This window comes from Hemitrygon akajei, chromosome 3 (assembly GCF_048418815.1).
Source record: "Hemitrygon akajei chromosome 3, sHemAka1.3, whole genome shotgun sequence".
Classification (NCBI taxonomy): domain Eukaryota; kingdom Metazoa; phylum Chordata; class Chondrichthyes; order Myliobatiformes; family Dasyatidae; genus Hemitrygon; species Hemitrygon akajei.
In genome coordinates this window covers 119,143,406-119,161,263 of record NC_133126.1, presented here as the reverse complement: position 1 = coordinate 119,161,263, position 17,858 = coordinate 119,143,406, and the positions used below count along the sequence as shown (strand labels likewise).

At 40.4% G+C, this 17,858-nt stretch overlaps 1 protein-coding gene across 6 annotated transcripts in view; it reads left to right on the top strand.

The window, feature by feature from the left end:
• The first annotated feature begins 4,594 nt into the window (after positions 1–4,594).
• LOC140725334 (alpha-1,4-N-acetylglucosaminyltransferase-like) overlaps positions 4,595–17,858 on the top strand; it is a 29,826-nt gene continuing 16,562 nt past the window's right edge. For 2 of the 6 annotated variants that reach the window (XM_073040668.1, XM_073040665.1), the window contains exons 1-2: positions 4,595–4,704; positions 6,606–6,700. The gene's annotated coding sequence lies outside the window, so the exon portion shown is untranslated. Of the gene's footprint in view, positions 4,705–6,605; positions 6,701–16,218; positions 16,344–17,858 lie in introns of those variants that run through there. The other 4 variants (XM_073040669.1, XM_073040666.1, XM_073040670.1 and 1 more) reach the window with 2 other exon arrangements.

Below are 17,858 nucleotides of genomic sequence, written 5' to 3'. Positions count from 1 at the left end.
ATCTTCTGTATGAAGTCTGGCCTTGAGGTTAATCTCAACAAGACTGATGGCTTTTATATGGAATGCAAGGTAAAAACATTCCTATTTAATTATGTCTATAAACTTTTTAATGGAGGTGAAGTATATTTATTCCTTGTAACATAGAAAAGTATTTTGGTGCTAGGATCAACCCCTGGATTGGGTGTTCCAGACAAGACAGGATAATTAAACTCAAGGAATGGGGTATGAACATCCTGAGCACTAGGCTCCAACCTGCCCAAAAGATTCGCATTTTTAAGACCTACTCCATCTCTATGACTTTATGATTCATTAATACTTCGTCAGGCTTTCCAGAACATTCTATCCAAACTGGGTGGAGCAGTCTGGGGCCTCGTGAAGGACATTTTACAACTCCTCTTCAGTTGTAATGATGGTATCTTATATTCTAGGTATAGAGATGATAGCTTGAAAATCCCCCAAATTCAAAACTCAATTTCCATGGGCCAAGATTAAAAAATATGAGAATTTTATGAATTCAAAGATTGGTATGGTAAGATTGAGTATCAGATTTGCTGGAATCCACATGGGTGAGAAAATTGGAAGATACAAACAATTAAAATATCTTAATGCCACTAGCCATTTAGGAGATGTGGTGAGAAGTGAGGAGGACAATATCGATATAGAAGTAAATAGGAATAATTGTCAGTCAGTGGTGTGGCAAGGTGATCAAGGGATTGAATTTTGTTGCTTTTGTAACAACTCCCAGTCCAATAGCTAGCTGAGGTGCTTTATGCCTTTTAGGCAGTCTAATTATATAACTGGCCTGATCCTCTGGTCAAACTTGGACACAGTTAAGAACATCCACACTCTGGCCAGAACCCACAGAGTCTAGAGAATGCAGGAAATGTGGTCTGGCCAGAGAAACCATCAGAAACATTTCAAGAGCATGCCTGTCCGTGAAGCTACCAAACATCCAGCATCATAATAAGATCCTGGATATGCTCTGTAATAAATGGTGCTTGTTTGGCTTTACTGTCCGAAAAGAACAGCAATTCCTTGATGAGGAAGGTCATGCCTGGATTCTAGATTTTGTCTTCATTAAGAATGACAGAGACACAGCTGTGGATGTGTCCGTTCATTTCAAAAACAACAACGGTTCTCTGTAGAAAAATCTCCAAAGTACTGTCACTTTGAAGGGCACTTTAAAGGGCAACGTTAAAGTTGCCTGGGTCGAGTATTTCAGATTTATTGATGGTGTCTGTGGCTCGTGATTTCAAGTGAACAAACTTGTTCTGGAAAATCCTCAGACTCAGCAGGAACACGGATTACCTGTTCTGTACTAAGAGTGACCTTTGACATTGTAGGGATTTTTATCGATCCTTACTTTCTTGCGTTTCCGGATTGCATGGGTTGTTGTGTCATGGATTGCAGTGTCTGCAAGAGTTCTATGTTATCGTTAATACTCTCTCCGTTTTACCGATTATTTAATATATTGTGAGCCTCGGGGCCTCCTAGGCAGTGACCAATTAGAGCTGAATGCATTCACTATCAGGTCTTTAGTGATGATCATAGGCTTAATGGAGTAGCCATCAGATTTGTGAAACAGTGTAAACCAACAGCTTGTGGAAATGATTAATATTTCAGACACATCATGACTTTGTGGCACTGCTCATTAAGACCCATCACCCAGATGATGTCTTTAACAAAATAATGTCTCTATCCTGGCAATTTAAAACCAACCCGTTTTCTCTATTTTCCAGTTGTACAAAAGGTTCTTCCACTTGAAATGCTAATAAAATCTCTTTTTCCATGGAGCTTGCCTAACCTGTGGTTTCCAGCATTTCCCGGTTTTATTTCAGACTTGCAGCACCTGTTTTTGGTTTTCATGTTTTGTTAGAAACATAGAAAAACATACAGCACAATAAAGGCCCCTCAGCCCACAAAGCTGTGCCGAAAATGTCCCTACCAGGCTTTACGCATAGCTCCATGTAGCCATCCAGAGTCTCTTAAAAGACCCTGTTGTATCCGCCTCCACCACCGTCACTGACAGCCCATTCCACACACTCACCACTCTCTACGTAAAAAAGCTTACCCGTAACATCTCCTCTGTACCAGCTTCCAAGCACTTTAAAACTATGCCCTCTTGTGCTAGCCATTTCAACCCTGGGGAAAAGCCTCTGACTATCGATACAATCAATACTTCTCATTATCTTGTACACTTCTATCAAATCACCTCTCATCTTTTGTTTCTCCAAGGAGAAAAGGTCGAGTTCATTCAACCTATCCTCATAAGGCCTACTCCCCAATCCAGGCAACATCCTTGTAAATTTCCTCTGCACCCTTTCAATGGATTCCACGTCCTTCCTATAGTGAGGCGACCAAAACTGAGCACAGTAATCCAAGTGGGGTCTGACCAGGGTCCTATATAGCTGCAACAATACCTCTTGGCTCTTAAACTCAATCCCACGATTGATGAAGGCCAATGCACCATACGTCTTCTTAATCACAGAGTAAATCTGCATAGCAGATTTGAGTGTCCTTTGGACTCAGACCCCAAGATCCCTCTGATTCTCCACACTGCCAAGAGTCTTACCATTAATACTAGATTCTGCCATCATATTTGACCTTCCAAAATGAACCACCTCACACTTATCTGGGTTGAATTCCAACTGCCACTTTTCAGCCCAGTTTTGCATACTATCAATATCACGTTGTAAACTCTGACAGCCTTCCACACTATCGACAACACACCCAACCTTTGTGTCATCAGCAAATTTACTAACCCATCCCTCCAGTTCCTCATCCAGGTCATTTATAAAAACCCTGCCTCTCAGGATCTTCTCCATCAACTTACCAACAACTGAATAAGACTCACTGGTCTATAATTTTCTGGGCTATCTCTACTCCCTGTTTTGAATAGGGAACAACATCCGCAACCCTCCAGTTCTCCGGAACCTCTCCTGTCCCCATTGATGTTGCAAAGATCATCCTCAGAGGCTCAACAATCTCCTCCATTGCTTCCCACAGTAGCCTGGGGTACATCCTGTCCAGTCCTGGTGAATTATCGAACTTGATGCTTTCCAAAAGCTCCAGCACATCCTCTTTCTTAATATCTACATTCTCAAGCTTTTCAGTCCACTGGAAGTCATCCCTACAATCGCCAAGATCCTTTTCCATAGTGAATACTAAAACAAAGTATTCATTATGTACGTCTGCTATTTCCTCCGGTTCCATACGCATTATTCCATTATCACACTTGATTGATTCTATTCTCTCATATCTTATCCTCTTGCTCTTCACATACTTGTAGAATGCCTTGGTGTTTTCCTTAATCCAGTCAGCCAAGGCCTTCTCATGGCCCCTTCTGGCTCTCCTAATTTCATTTTTAAGCTCCTTCCTGCCAGCCTTATAATCTTCTAGATTCCTAACATTACCTAGGTTTCTGAACCTTTCATAAGCTCTTCTTTTCTTCTTGACTAGATTTACAACAGCCTTTGTGCACCATGGATCTTGTACCCTACCATTCTTTCCATGTCTCATTGCAAGGAAACTACTCAGAACCCCACACAAATATCATCTGATCATTCACCATATATCTTCGGTACGTTTCCCTGAGAAAATCTATTTCCAATTGATCCTTACAAGTTCCTGCCTGATATCCTGATAGTTACTTCACATCTGATTAAAAATTCCTTTCACACCGATCATTCTCGCTTAACATTGAATTGCTCCTGTTTCTGCCAGCTCATGTTGTTTTGTTTTCCAACCTGAACCATTATTCGCTAAATCTTTGACCTCGTGATATTTGTGATCATCAAAGTGAAAAACCTGAAATGCAAGAAATCTGAAACAAAGGAGATAATGACGGAAATCTTCAGCAGGTTTGGCAGCTTTTGTGGAGAGAGACACAGAGTTAGTGTTTCAGATCAACAACCTTTCATGACTATGGCAACACACACAAAATACTGCAGGAACCAGCATGTCAGGCAGCATCTATGGAGAGGAATAAGTGGTCTTACATCACCATTTTCTGTTTTCTCATTTCCAAATCCTGTTTCTGTTTTCCCATTTTCTATTTTCACATTCCCAGTTCTCATTGAATTCTGTTGATTGGAAATGTTGTCTGAGCTGCTAGCAACACCTTATGTATATTCCATCTGGGTGGCCTCCAGCTCAATGACATGAATATCATTTTCTACTTCTGGTAAAAAAAATTCCCTCCTCCTCTCCTCCTCTTCTCCACTCTGTTCTCTTTCCTCCTCTCAGCTGCCTATCACATCCTCCTTCCTTTTCTCCTGAGCTTCACTGTCCTATCCTATCAGATTCCTTCCTTTCCAGCCCTTTATCATTGCTACCAACCCACTTTCACCTATCACCTAGCTAGCCTCATTCCCCTCCCCACACCTTTCTATTCTGGTATATTCCATCCTTCCTTTCCAGTCCTGAAAGAGTTTCGGGATGAAAGATCAACTCTTTATTCATATCCATAGATAATGCCTGACCTGCTGAGACCTTCAGCATTTTGTGTGAGTTGCTTTGTTTCTGCTTTTCATTTACAACCAATAGCTGACTTCCTCTCACAGGAAGTTACAGGAGTTACAAGCAGAGCACACTGGGTGTGTCAGATATGCTAACAAGGTTTGTACTTCAGATATAAAGTCAAACAATTCCCGGAACATCCTTTCATTCACACAGAGTGGCATGAGTGAATCCCACTTAAAACAGGTAGGTGCCAATGAATTTTAATATGTTTTCTCTGAATTATGTTGGGATTTCTTTTCATTTTGGGAAAATGTGTTTTATTTTTCATGAACTTAATCTCTTTGGATACCATCAGCCAGTGAGCGAACTGGGGATAGATTCAAATTTGAGCAATTACCTGATCTGTTTTTACAACGCTTGGCAAAGAAAAACATTTTGACCATCAGGAATACTCTAATATCAATTTTGAGTGTTGATGCCCAGACATCACAAAAACAAAAAGCACAAAAAACATGTCATTAAGAAAAAGATGTTTAGTATATTAATATGACTCAGACATAGCTTTGGTTTTGTTTTGTTTTCTTTCACCATGTTTCTCATTAAAAGTATTAAAGAAATTAGAACAATCAGGAGTATTGAAGTAATACTGATGCTTCACTGAATTGGATCATTAATTTCTGGTTTCCATTCTACTTGTACTGCCAGACCCACGTTCCCCTGGTATGTTAAGCTGTATTTCAGATTTTCATCATCTCTTTTATCTCTCAAGCACCAAACACAGTCTGTACAGTTAACAAGCCAGTGCAGGTTGGGAGTGGTATGCATGTTTGCCTTGGTAATAGAACATGTTATATATCTCCCAGCCTCTGAGGGAACGAGCCGAGAACGAGAGAGAAGGAGCCGAAAAGCAAAGAGAGTATGAGGAGAGACGAGAACAGAGGGAACGTGACTTGGAGATGGAGAAGTTAAAGAAAGAGCGAAGAGATCTAGGGTTAGATCGAGAGGAGAGGTTTAATGTTAGTCGGGAGTTGAGGGTAGTACCTCCATTCGAAGAGTCAGATGTTGATAGTTATTTCTTCCTTTTTGAAAAGGTGGCAGTGAATCAGAAGTGGCCCAAAGAACAGTGGGTGGCGTTGTTACAAAGTGTGTTAAAGGGGAAGGCACAACGAGGAAGGGGAAGCGGAGAATTATGCCGAAGTAAAGGAGGCCATTCTCCGGAGTTACGAAGTAGTACCTGAGGCGTATAGACAAAGGTTCAGAAATTTACGGGAAGGGTGGAATCAAACGTATACCGAGCTAGCCCATGAAAAGGGTGTGCTCTTTGACCGTTGGTGCACCGCAGAACAGGTGGACGGGGATTATGGGCGTATCAGGGAGTTATTTTTGATTGAGGAATAAAAAGGGTGTGTTCCGGAGGAGATCCGGATGTATTTGAATGAGAAGCCGAAGAAATCCATCTCGGAAATTGCTAGGTTCGCAGATGAATATGGCAGATCAAGATGGCGGCGCGACGACGCAGGGCGCAGCGGCCACTCCAGTAAGGAATATCCGTTATCTGTAAGTAGGGGCCGTGCACAATCCTGATTTGATTGAGACGGATGTGTGAAGCACGGAGGAACATCTGGCGAAACTTCTGACATGCCTGTGCTGCTGACGCTGCTACTGAGCGATCGGAGAGATCTCCAGAGAGGAAGGCCCCGAATCCTCGGCTTTGCCTGTTGCTTGGTGGCCGGAGCCGGGGTTGAAGCACTCGGCAGAGATGGTGCTCGGTGCTCGGTGTCGGAGGGCTGGTCGGAGGCACGAAGTTGTCGGAAGTTTTCGGACGGACTCACAGTTGGCTGTGCTCGGGTGCTTCCAGAGGCTGCATCGGGAAGTTTTGCCACGTTGGAGGTTTCTTCCTTCTGCCATCTGCGTGAGATGATGGGCTATCTGGGACTTTGAGACTTTTTTTTTACCGTGCCCATGGTCTGCTCTTATCAAATTATGGTATTGCTTTGCACTGTTGTAACTGTATGTTATAATTATGTGGTTTTTTTGGTCAGTTAGTCTTGGTCTGTCTTGTGTTTATGTGATATCATACTGGAGGAACATTGAATTTCCCCTTGGGGATGAATAAAGTATCTATCTATCTATCTAACTCACAGGACAAAGTTTTCCTCACCAAAAGGTTACCCGAGAGACCGTGGGAACGACCGAGAAAGTCCGCCGGCTGAGGCAGAGGTCCCGCCGGGAGCTAGTGGTAAGGTTAAGGGGGAAAGGCCAGGCGGCCCGAGATTTCCGGGCTTGAACTGTTTTAATTGTGGGAAGGGAGGACATATTGTCTCTAGGTGTTTTGCTCCGAGAAAGGAGCCAGAAAAAGGGAGAACAGCGGTCCCTATCGGGTGTGTGGTGGTAATCAGTAAATCGACAAGAGAGCCCCGGGTAGACAGAGTACGAGAAGGGTCAGAGACTTGGCTGTCACCCGGAACCGTGTCTGTGAAGGGGGGAGACCCACCCATTCCTGTCCGAATCTGGCGAGACACCGGGGCGGAGCTGTCGTTGATCCGCCGTGAGATACTAGATTTCGGTTGGAGAAGGGGAATGGTCGCCGTGAAGGGGATAGGTACAAGAATAGAAATGGCGCCCCTACATCAGGTAATTATGGATTGTGAGCTGGTATCTGGACCAGTCGAAATAGGGGTGCCATCAGAATTCTCGAGAACTGACGTGGACGTCCTCCTCGGAAATGATTTAGCCGGGGGGAAGGATAGGACAAGGATGACACGGCCCAAACAGCCTGGGAGGATTGAAGCCCCGCCCCTCGCATCTCCAGTCTGTACCACAGGCGCGAGCATTCGCAGCCTGTCGAGAAAGGCAGCTGAGAAAGCGAGCAGTTTAAATCTGGCCAGTATTGATTTGGCCGAGACGGTCCTACCGACCCTGTACCACAAGGGTTCTGAGGGTGGTAAACCGAAGAGTAGTAAAGTGAAAGGGGTTAAGGGAGAGGAGTTAGAACTGCCCTTAGCGAAGAGAAAGGTGCTAGAGGTAGGAAATAAAGATGAGAGATGGAAAAAGCTGTTAAAAGGTCCAGAGTTGGACATGGATGATCTGTCAGGGGTGGCAGCCCTGTTTGAAGAAGTTGAGAGTTATCAAGGTGTTCCCAATAATGAGATGAAGGCAGTCCTAGATGAAAAGGATGCCATTACCTTGGAGAGGTCTGCTGGGTTGGCAGACGAGGTTGTTTCAGCCCGCGGGGTTGAGTTTACTCCAGAAGGGAATTGCCCAGAGAGGAACTGGGAGGATCAGAGGAATTTAGAATTTGAAAAGGGTACGGGTATTGAAAGCCTGGGAGAGGCAGATGTCCCGTTTGAGTGTGTCCAAGATGTGGATGCACGTGGCACTGAACCTAGTAATGGAGCTCAGAACAACTCTGAGGTATTTGATTCAGTTGCAAAGGAATGCAGTCCCTGTGGGTCAGATGGACTGGGTTCAGTGAAGACAGGATTACCCCTGGTAATTGGGGGAAAGGAGGGTTCCCAGGTGTTGGTACACGAAGGGGTGGTGAACCTTAAAGTGGAACTCGACTATGGGGGGATAAACATCATTATTGAAGGAAACGGGAAGTTTGTAGTTCCCAAATCGAATGAAGAAAATTTAAAGTTTAGATTGGTGTCAGAAGAAGCAACCAAGCTACAGAAACGAGGGCTTGGTAACTCGGTGCCTGCGCATCGATTACAGGTTGATTTGGAATGTAAAGGTGCCCCACCCGCTGTTGTTAATCAAGAGCGCGCTGTGAAAAAGCCGAAATTCAAATGCGGCCTGAGGGAAAGGTTCGAACTGAAACCCATCAGCCTGCATGGTCCTGACAAAAGGGCTAGTCGCCTGGGGAAAATTACAGAATTGGGTGGAAATGGTCTAAGTGGTGTTGATAAGATGACCCCGAGGAACGAGATGGGCAGGAGCTCACCACGCCAAATTACTCAAGTTCCTCACGGGGGGGGGGGGGGGGGACTCACCGGAAAAGAGGCGACGGTTAATGGGGATGACATTTTTAAACAGCAAAGCAAGTTGTACAGGGTTGTGCCAAAGCCTGTGCATAATAAAGACAGCCCCTTTGGAGACCTGCCTGTGAAGTGAAACGACCGAAACGATTAGTATTCGCATAAACTTTTGTAGATGCACCTAAGCTAAGATCACACCTCCTTAGTTTTGTTGCTGAAGAAAAAAAATAAATAGGTGGTTATTGAATTAAATTCTGATGCTACAAGATTTTTAGTACGGTACGCGATGTTAAGATATTAAAGAAAGTGACACTGTAATCGTTAACTGTTTAGATACTGACTTGAATGTATAACAGTAGTACTCTGTGAAAAGAAAAGCTTGTGTATTGTGGTAGATTCAAAAATCCTGTAGGACTCTATACCACTGTTTTTAACCGCTGGTAAAAAACGTTTAAGAGGGGAGGTGTTATGATACCAGCCCCCTCCTTTGTGAGAATCGCAAGAGCCCTAGTGAAGGGGGGGGGGTCAATGACCCAAGAGAGAGAGAGACATGCTGAATAGACACAGGAAATGGGAGAAAGAGAGACGTGCTGAATACCGCGTTCCACCGGGATGCCGAATAAGGCGACCTTGACTATTGTCTCATGAAGACCACGTGTAAAGCCCTCGGGCAAAGTGGGCTGGTAGAGAGAGAGGGCTGGTTGGGGTAATTTTAGTATTAGATCGCTCGCTTGCCTCTTTTTGGCTTTTTTCCTGGGGTTTTGAGGGTGGTGGGAGGGGGATTTTTTCTTTTTTTTCTTTTTTTCGCTTGCTTTTTGCTTAGTTTTATTTCATGGGCTTATATGAAACTACAAAAATGGTTGCAGTGCTGTGACTTCCGGTTTCCCTTTGAACTTACTTCCTTCTTCCGGGTTCATGAGTTCACTTTTCTTTCAAACCTATATGTTAACTGTAATATATATTGTCAATATGGATAAGACTATTAACTTTGTTTCTTGGAATACTAATGGTTTAAATCATCCGATCAAACAGAAAAAAGTATTCAAAGTATTTCATAGAATGAATGCTAATGTTATTTTTGTACAAGAGACTCATGTAAGGAAGGTGGATAGTCAGCGGTTGTTTAGGTTTTGGAAGGGCCAACAGTATCACTCAAATTTGCAAGCCAAAGTGAGAGGTGTTTCTATTTTTATAGACTCATCAACTGCTTTTATACATCATGAAACAATTTCAGATCCGCAAGGTAGATTTTTGCTTATTACTGGTTTACTTTTTAATCAAAAAGTTGTTTTAGTTAATGTTTATGCTCCAAATACTGACTGTCCTGAATTTTTTAAATGCTTATTTACATCCTTTCCTAATCTGAATCAATATAGAATGATAATGGGTGGGGATTTTAATTGTTGTCTAAACCCTTTGATGGATAGATCCAAGCCCTCTCAAACTGTTCCGAATAAATCAGCTTCTCTTATTAATTCTTTTATGATTGATTCAGCTATTTGTGAAATTTGGCGTTTTCTACACCCTAATAACAAAGAGTTCTCATACTTTTCCCATGTGTATCATAATTACTCAAGAATTGATTACTTTTTCATTGATCAGCATTTACTTACAGATGTTATGGATTGTAAATATGACTCTATTGCTATATCTGATCATGCACCTTTGAAGTTATCTATTAAGGTGACGGATTCATATATTAGTACTAAAGGTTGAAGGTTTAATCCTGTTTTACTGCAGGACTCTGACTTTGTTAACTTTATTAAACAGCAAATTGATTTGTTTTTCTCAATAAATTCTACAGCAGACATCTCTAGTGGAATTTTGTGGGATACTTTTAAGGCATATATTCGTGGACAGATTATTTCATATTCTGCCGGAGTTAGGAAACAAACTAATTCTAAAATATTAACATTAGTTGATAAAATTAAGGCAATTGACAAGATCTACTCATTGACCCCTAGTAAAGAACTTTATAAAGAAAGAGTGGAACTTCAAATGGAGCATAGTTTATTATTAACCTCCTCGATTGAAAGTCAGTTAATTAAATCGAAAGCTCAATTCTATACATATGGAGATAAGTCTGGTAAACTACTAGCTAACCAATTGAAAATTGTTTCGGATAAGCGACAAATTACTAAGATTCGCAAACAAGATGGTACTTTGACGATTGATCATAAAGAGATAAATAAAGCCTTCCAAGATTTTTATAATTTCTTATATCAATCAGAATGTACTAAGGACTCTTCTATAATGAATGAATTCTTAAGGAAATTGAATATTCCAAAAGTAACTGTTGAGGATAGTGTATTTTTGGACACACCTATTACGGAGTCTGAAATAGAAAATACTATTTTCTTAATGAACTCGGGTAAAGCTTCTGGTCCAGATGGTTTTTCTGCAGAATTTTTTAAATCCTTTTCTTCCATACTTTCTCCTTGGCTTTGTAAAATTTTTAAAGGTGCATTAAGTATAGGTAAACTACCACAATCTTTTTATGAAGCTTCTATTTCCTTAATTCTTAAAAAAGATAAAGACCCTACTGAATGTGCATCCTATCGGCCTATATCTTTGCTGAATACGGATTTTAAGATTTTTAGTAAAATTTTGGCTATTAGATTAGAAAATATATTGCCTCGGATTATTTCTGAGGATCAGACTGGATTTATTAAAAATCGCTATTCATCTTTTAACATTAGAAAATTAATTAATATTGTTTATACCTCTTCATCTAAAATCCCAGAATGTGTCATCTCTTTAGATGCCGAAAAACCATTTGATAGAGTCGAATGGTCATATTTATTTAATACATTGCAACATTTTAATTTTAGTTCAAAATTTATATCATGGATTAAATTAATATATCAGAAACCTTTAGCTTCGGTCTTCACCAATAATCAAAGATCACCTTTTTTTCAGTTATTTCGGGGTACAAGGCAAGGTTGTCCTTTAAGCCCTTTATTATTTGACATTGCTTTAGAACCCTTGGCTATAGCCATTTGTGAATCACCCAATATTTTAGGTATTACCCGTGGGGAGACAATGTATAAGGTATCATTATATGCGGATGATTTGTTATTATATATATCTGACCCTGAAAGATCTATTCCTGCTATTTCTTCTTTGCTTGCTCAATTTAGTAATTTTTCTGGATATAAATTGAATTTTAATAAGAGTGAACTTTTTCCATTAAATATGCATACTTCAATTTATAATCAGGTACCATATAGAATTGTTACAGATTATTTTACTTATTTAGGTATTAAAATTACTAAAAAACATAAAGATTTATTTAAAACTAATTTTTTGCCTTTAATAGATCAAATTAAGCAACTTGCTAATAGGTGGTCCCCACTATCTTTGTCTTTGGTAGGCAGAATTAATGCCATTAAGATGATGATACTACCTAAATTTCTATATCTATTTCAAGCATTACCAATTTTTATTCCTAAATCTTTTTTTGATATGGTTGACTCTAAAATATCTTTGTATTTGTGGCAGAACAAAAATCCTAGGCTAGGTAAAAAATATTTACAGAAGCCTAAGAAGGAGGGCGGCTTGGCTCTACCAAATTTAAGATTTTACTATTGGGCAGTTAATATACGGTATTTGATATTTTGGACACAAGAATCGACTACAGTTGCTGGCCCACAATGGGTAAATTTGGAATGTAAATCTGTGCAAGATTTCTCATTGATCTCAATCTTAGGATCTTCACTTCCTTTTTCGTTATTCAAAATGAATAAACAGATAACTAATGCTATAGTCAAGTATACATTACGAATCTGGTTTCAATTTCGTAAATTTTTTGGTTTGAATAAGTTTATGCTGTCAAGTCCTATAATATCTAACTACTTTTGCCAACCATCATCTATAGATCAAGCTTTTCTTTTATGGAAAACAAAAGGTATAACATGCTTTCGTGATCTGTTTTTGGATGATAACATTATGTCCTTTGAACAGTTATCTAATAAATATAATTTATCTAAAACCCATTTTTTTAGATATTTACAAGTTAGAAATTTTCTATATAATGAACTAAAGTCTTTTTCGAAAGAATGTCCATTGGACATTACAGAAAGAATTTTAGCTCTCAATCCTTGTCAAAAGGGCTTAGTAGCTATCATTTATAATATGATTATGAATGTACAACCAGATATATCAGAAAAAATTAAGAAGGAATGGCAGGAAGAATTGCATTGCCCTATATCTACTGAGCAATGGGAAAAATTTTTATCATTGGTAAACTCATCCTCTATCTGTGCTAAACATGCTCTAATACAATTTAAGGTTGTACATAGAGCTCACATGTCTAAAGATAAACTTGCTCGATTTTATTCTTATGTTAATCCAACCTGTGATAGATGTCATTCTGATATTGCTTCGTTGACCCATATGTTTTGGTCTTGTCCTTGTTTACAAAACTATTGGAAAGATATTTTTAATATTATTTCAAGAGTCTTAAATATTAATCTCCAACCACATCCTTTTACCGCAATTTTTGGTCTACCAATGATAGATAAGAAGCGTTTATCGGCTTCATCCCAACGAATGATTGCATTTGTTACACTAATGGCTAGAAGATCTATTTTACTGAATTGGAAAGAAATTAACCCTCCAACTGTATTTCAGTGGTTTTCTCAAACTATTTCCTGTTTGAGTTTAGAAAAAATTAGAAGTGTGGTTTTTGATTCTTCAGTTAAATTTGAGGAAACTTGGAGACCATTTATTCAACATTTTCATATGAATTAAATGGTCTGATCCTGAACCTTATTGTTACTATCCTGAATTGTGTGGATGGAGGTTGGGAGTCATCGGCACTACTGTATGTATTTAACATTATACAATTGCCCATGTTGGTTAGTTTTTAGTTTTTTTTTAGTTGTTTTTTTTTGGGGGGGTTCTTTTTTTCTTAATTCCTTTACATTATACTATGAGTTTGGGAGACGTTATGTATTGATTAATACATATTTGATTGTTAATTAATCTATTATGTACTCTCAAATGTTTTGTAATTATATTTTACTTATGTTTTTCTTAAAAATTAATAAAAAGATTTGAAAAGAAAGAAAGAAAGAAAGAAAGAGAGAGAGATTGACACCTGCCATCCCGTGAGGAAGTATAAAGGAGGGTCTGGGGGGGACGACCCCTTTAGACGCACCAAGGAGACACGATAGCGATCCTGTCATAGCGGGAAGCCATTTTGAAGGAAGCCACGCGCGTTAGATTCCAAATCGGGAGTCTGTGGCTGGAATCACGGACAATCGCTTTTAACTAACGACAGGAAAGCCTGCTCTCCTGATTCCACAGCTTTGCTTCTGTTACGTATTCAGGCAACAATAAATATATATGAGTTAGGCAAGGGTTTTTATAACAAATAACACGTTTATTAAACACTGAAAACAAACCCCGTCAAAAGTAAACAAACTCAAACGTGACCGGAAAACAGCTGCTGTGCGGCTGTTTAAACAGTTCTTAATAGCGTTGCAATCCAAACAGTCCTTAAAGCGGTATTGAAAAAAAACAGTTCTTTAAAGCGGTATGCCGAAAGTTCAAAAGCTCACAGTCCTTTTAAAAGGAGAGACTTTTTAAAGCGATTTAAATTCTCTTCCACGTCGTTGTCCTTCGATTCCCCGGCGTCGAACTTTCCCACGAAGAATTTTATAAAATATAACGGCTTAAAGGTACTGACCTTCCTTCCACACTATTCTCAAATCCTTTCTGGTCAAACCCAGGGATTAACAGCAAGAATAGTCAACGAAATCCCTCCGAATGAGGATCAAATAAGGTTGTAACCAATCCACCGTCGAAAATCGATTTCTCCTCGATTTTTATCTTCCAAACATTTATCTTCACTCTCCATCAGCAAAGAAACCGCTGGCAATGACCTTTTAAACTTTAGGCATTACATAAAACTTCATTTTCCAACTAAACTGCGTCATCACATTAAATCACGCAGTGACATGAAGTCATCTTGGCAAATCTAGCCACGAACTGCCCCACCTGACAGGGTGGGTCTTCCTTTTATACCCTGTAAAAAAAACCTGTCACATGACCTCTACTGGCGGGAAAATGACGTCACTCCACCATCACAAAACCATTACCTCAAGTCCAGTATAACTTCAACCCCAGTCACGTGACAAGGGTACCACCGTCACGTGTCACGGGTACGTAACACTTCGTAAGGACCCGGGCAAGTGTTCCTTTTCTCTCCAATCTCTCTCTCTCTCTCTCTCCAACACGGGAAACCTAGCGGTTCCCAGAAAGCTGAAGCCTGCCGACTTTTGAATGACTGTTATATTCCCAAATGGACAAGATAATATCCCCTAGACAACAATAGAGCTTAATTCTGATTGATCATTACTATACCTGCGCTTTAGATTGAGTATTGACGACGTATGTTATCAAAATGTTTGTATTAACCTTCCTTTTGTGCCCCTTTATAAATAAAAACGTTTAAAAATGGTACCATCAGGTTTCAGTGGACCTCTCTATCTTTGCTGGTAAGTGATCCAGTTACAGGATACGTAACAATGTGGGGGCTCGTCTGGGATTTGAAACCTAATTGGGAGGGCAGTGAATTGGGTTTGTAAGTCAAACATAAATAAATAAATAAATTGGATCTGCTACACGGGTAGCCAGACGGGAAACCAGCAAAGATGGACGTGGATGAATTTATGAAAAACCCGACTGTGGAGGCGTTAGAGGCGGCCACCAAATCAGACTTGTTAAATTTGGCGAAGGGATTGGACCTCACAGAAGTGAGGTCGTCCATGAAAAAGCGGGAGGTGCGAGGGGCCATAACTCAGTATTACATTGGGAAGGATGTGTTTGAAGCTGAGGTAGTGGAAAATATCCCTGAAACAGTACCAGCGAGTGGAATGGATCAGCTAGAGTTGGAGAAATTAAGGTTGGAACATGAATTTAAAATGAAGCAGCTGGAAGGGGCTGAGAGAGAAAGGGAGCAGGCGTTCCACATAAAGGAGTTAGAGGTGAAACGGGACCAGGAGCTCCAACTAAAGGCGTTAGAGGTGGAAAAAGAGCAGGACCAAGCTGAAAAGCAAAGACAGCATGAAATTCAGCTAAAAGAGCTAGAAGTAGCTGAGAACGAGAGGGAATGAGCCGAGAACGAGAGAGAACGAGCCAAAAAGCAAAGAGAGTATGAGGAGAGACGAGAACAGCGGGAACATGACTTGGAGATGGAGAAGTTAAAGAAAGAGCGAAGAGATCTAGGGTTAGATCGAGAGGAGAGGTTTAATGTTAGTCGGGAGTTGAGGGTAGTACCTCCATTCGAAATTATGCCGAAATAAAGGAGGCCATTCTCCGGATTTACGAATTGGTACCTGAGGCGTATAGACAAAAGTTCAGAAATTTAAGGAAAGGGTGGAATCAAACGTATCAAACCGAGCTAGCCCATGAGAAGGGTGTGCTCTTGGATCGTTGGTGCACTGCGGAACAGGTGGATGAGGATTATGGGCGTCTCAGGGAGTTACTTTTGATTGAGGAATTTAAAGGTTGTGTTCCGGAAGAGACCCGGATGTATTTGAATGAGAAGCCGAATAAGTCCATCTCAGAATTTGCTAGGTTCGCAGATGACTATGCCCTAACCCAGAAGACAAAGTTTTCCTCGCCAGAAAGTTATCCGAGAGACCGTGGGAACGGTAGGGAAAGCCCGCCGGCTAAGGGAGAAACTCAGCCGGGTGCTAGCGGAAGAAGTGAGGATAACAGGCCAGAAAACTGGAGATTTCCTGGTTTGACCTGTTTTAATTGTGGAAAGGTGGGACATATTGCATCTAAATGCCCTGCTCCGAGGAAGGAGCCAGAAAAAGGGAAAGCAGCGGTCCCTATCGGGTGTGCAGTGGTAATCAGAAAATCGGGGAGTCAGCGGGAGACGCTCATGGAGTGAGTACTGTTTCAGATCCGCTCCATAATCTTTACTTATTTTAACCTTTGATCACCCTTATTCAACTTATTGTTACCTACACCAAAATACTTTTGCTACTTTCTCGGGCTTATTGTTAAGATTTTATCGTGAATTTTGGAAGATATGCAAACAGAAATGGCTCTTAGATCCAAAGGACGAGAACCGGGGCGAAACCCGAACGGTAATGGAAAGAAGCCAGCTCAACCTCAACGCACTGAGTTAACTTATGAACTGCTTATGGAGCTTTTGGATAAAAAAATTTGAGGAACAACGTCAGGCTTTTCAACGAGACATAAAGGTTTTTCAAGATTATATGGTTAAGACGGATTCAGTAATTAACCAGCAGCAAGCGCTTATCTCATTGCTGCAAGAGGAAGCGCGGAAACGAGATTTGACAATTGAAAAATTGCAACAGGATTTAATTTCGACTATTAAATTGGTGGAGACACTTAAAGCCAAGAGTGTCGATTTGGAGAATCGGTCCAGAAGACAGAACCTACGCATACTTGGTCTCCCAGACGGCATAGAACAAGGCGATCCTTCGAAATACTTTGCTCAATTTCTAAAAGATGCGTTTCCGTCGGTTTTTCCAGTAAACCCTCCGCTACTTGACCGAGCACATAGAATTTGGAGTCGATCACCGACGGTTTCAGATAAGCCCCCGGTGGTAATCGTCCGATTTCATTACGTACACGATAAAGAACAACTCATTCGTGAAGCTCGAAGGGCTGGGATGATTAAATTTCGTGATTATTGTTTTCGTTTGGTCCAGGATTTCAGCCCAGAAGTCATGAGAAAAAGGCTGCTTTTTAAACCTCTGATGTCTGAATGTTATGAGAAAAATCTAAAACCTGCGCTCTTATACCCGGCGAAGCTCAGGATCTCCCCCCCGAATGCTCCGCGTAAAGTATTTTTGTCTACCTTTGAAGCGAAAAAGTATTTGGAAGAGAACTTCCCTACTGATACAGTTACTACTCTCCAGTAAATGAGTGATTCTGATCGTGAAAGATGGTTTTTGATTTTTTAAACCAGGGTTAGTCTCTGGTTATTGGTGTAGGTTTATCCTATACTTCATATTTAAGTTAAAGTGTGTTTTCGTTATATTAATCGCTCTGTCTTATACACTTTAACTATTATACTATATTTTTGTCTATTATTTTTGTTCCCTTGAAGGTATATTTTTAACCTTTCGAAGTGAATTTTTTCTTTAATATCAAGATAATGGTTTTTCGTAAAGTATTGGTTTAGTTTAAGATGGCGTTATTGTTTCTTTTTTCGTCTTCTTCCTATAATGCATCGCTTATCATAGTTTAAATACTTCTTGATTTGTTTGGGTTATAACCCGATTTATAAACTTTTAATGATTTTATTCCCTTTTTCTTTACAACTCAGCATATTAAGAAGCGCAGTTTTTAGTACTGCGATCATAATTCTTAAAGTTCGGGTGGTTTTTTATATATATCCGTTAAACACGGAGTGGTCTGCCGCTGATA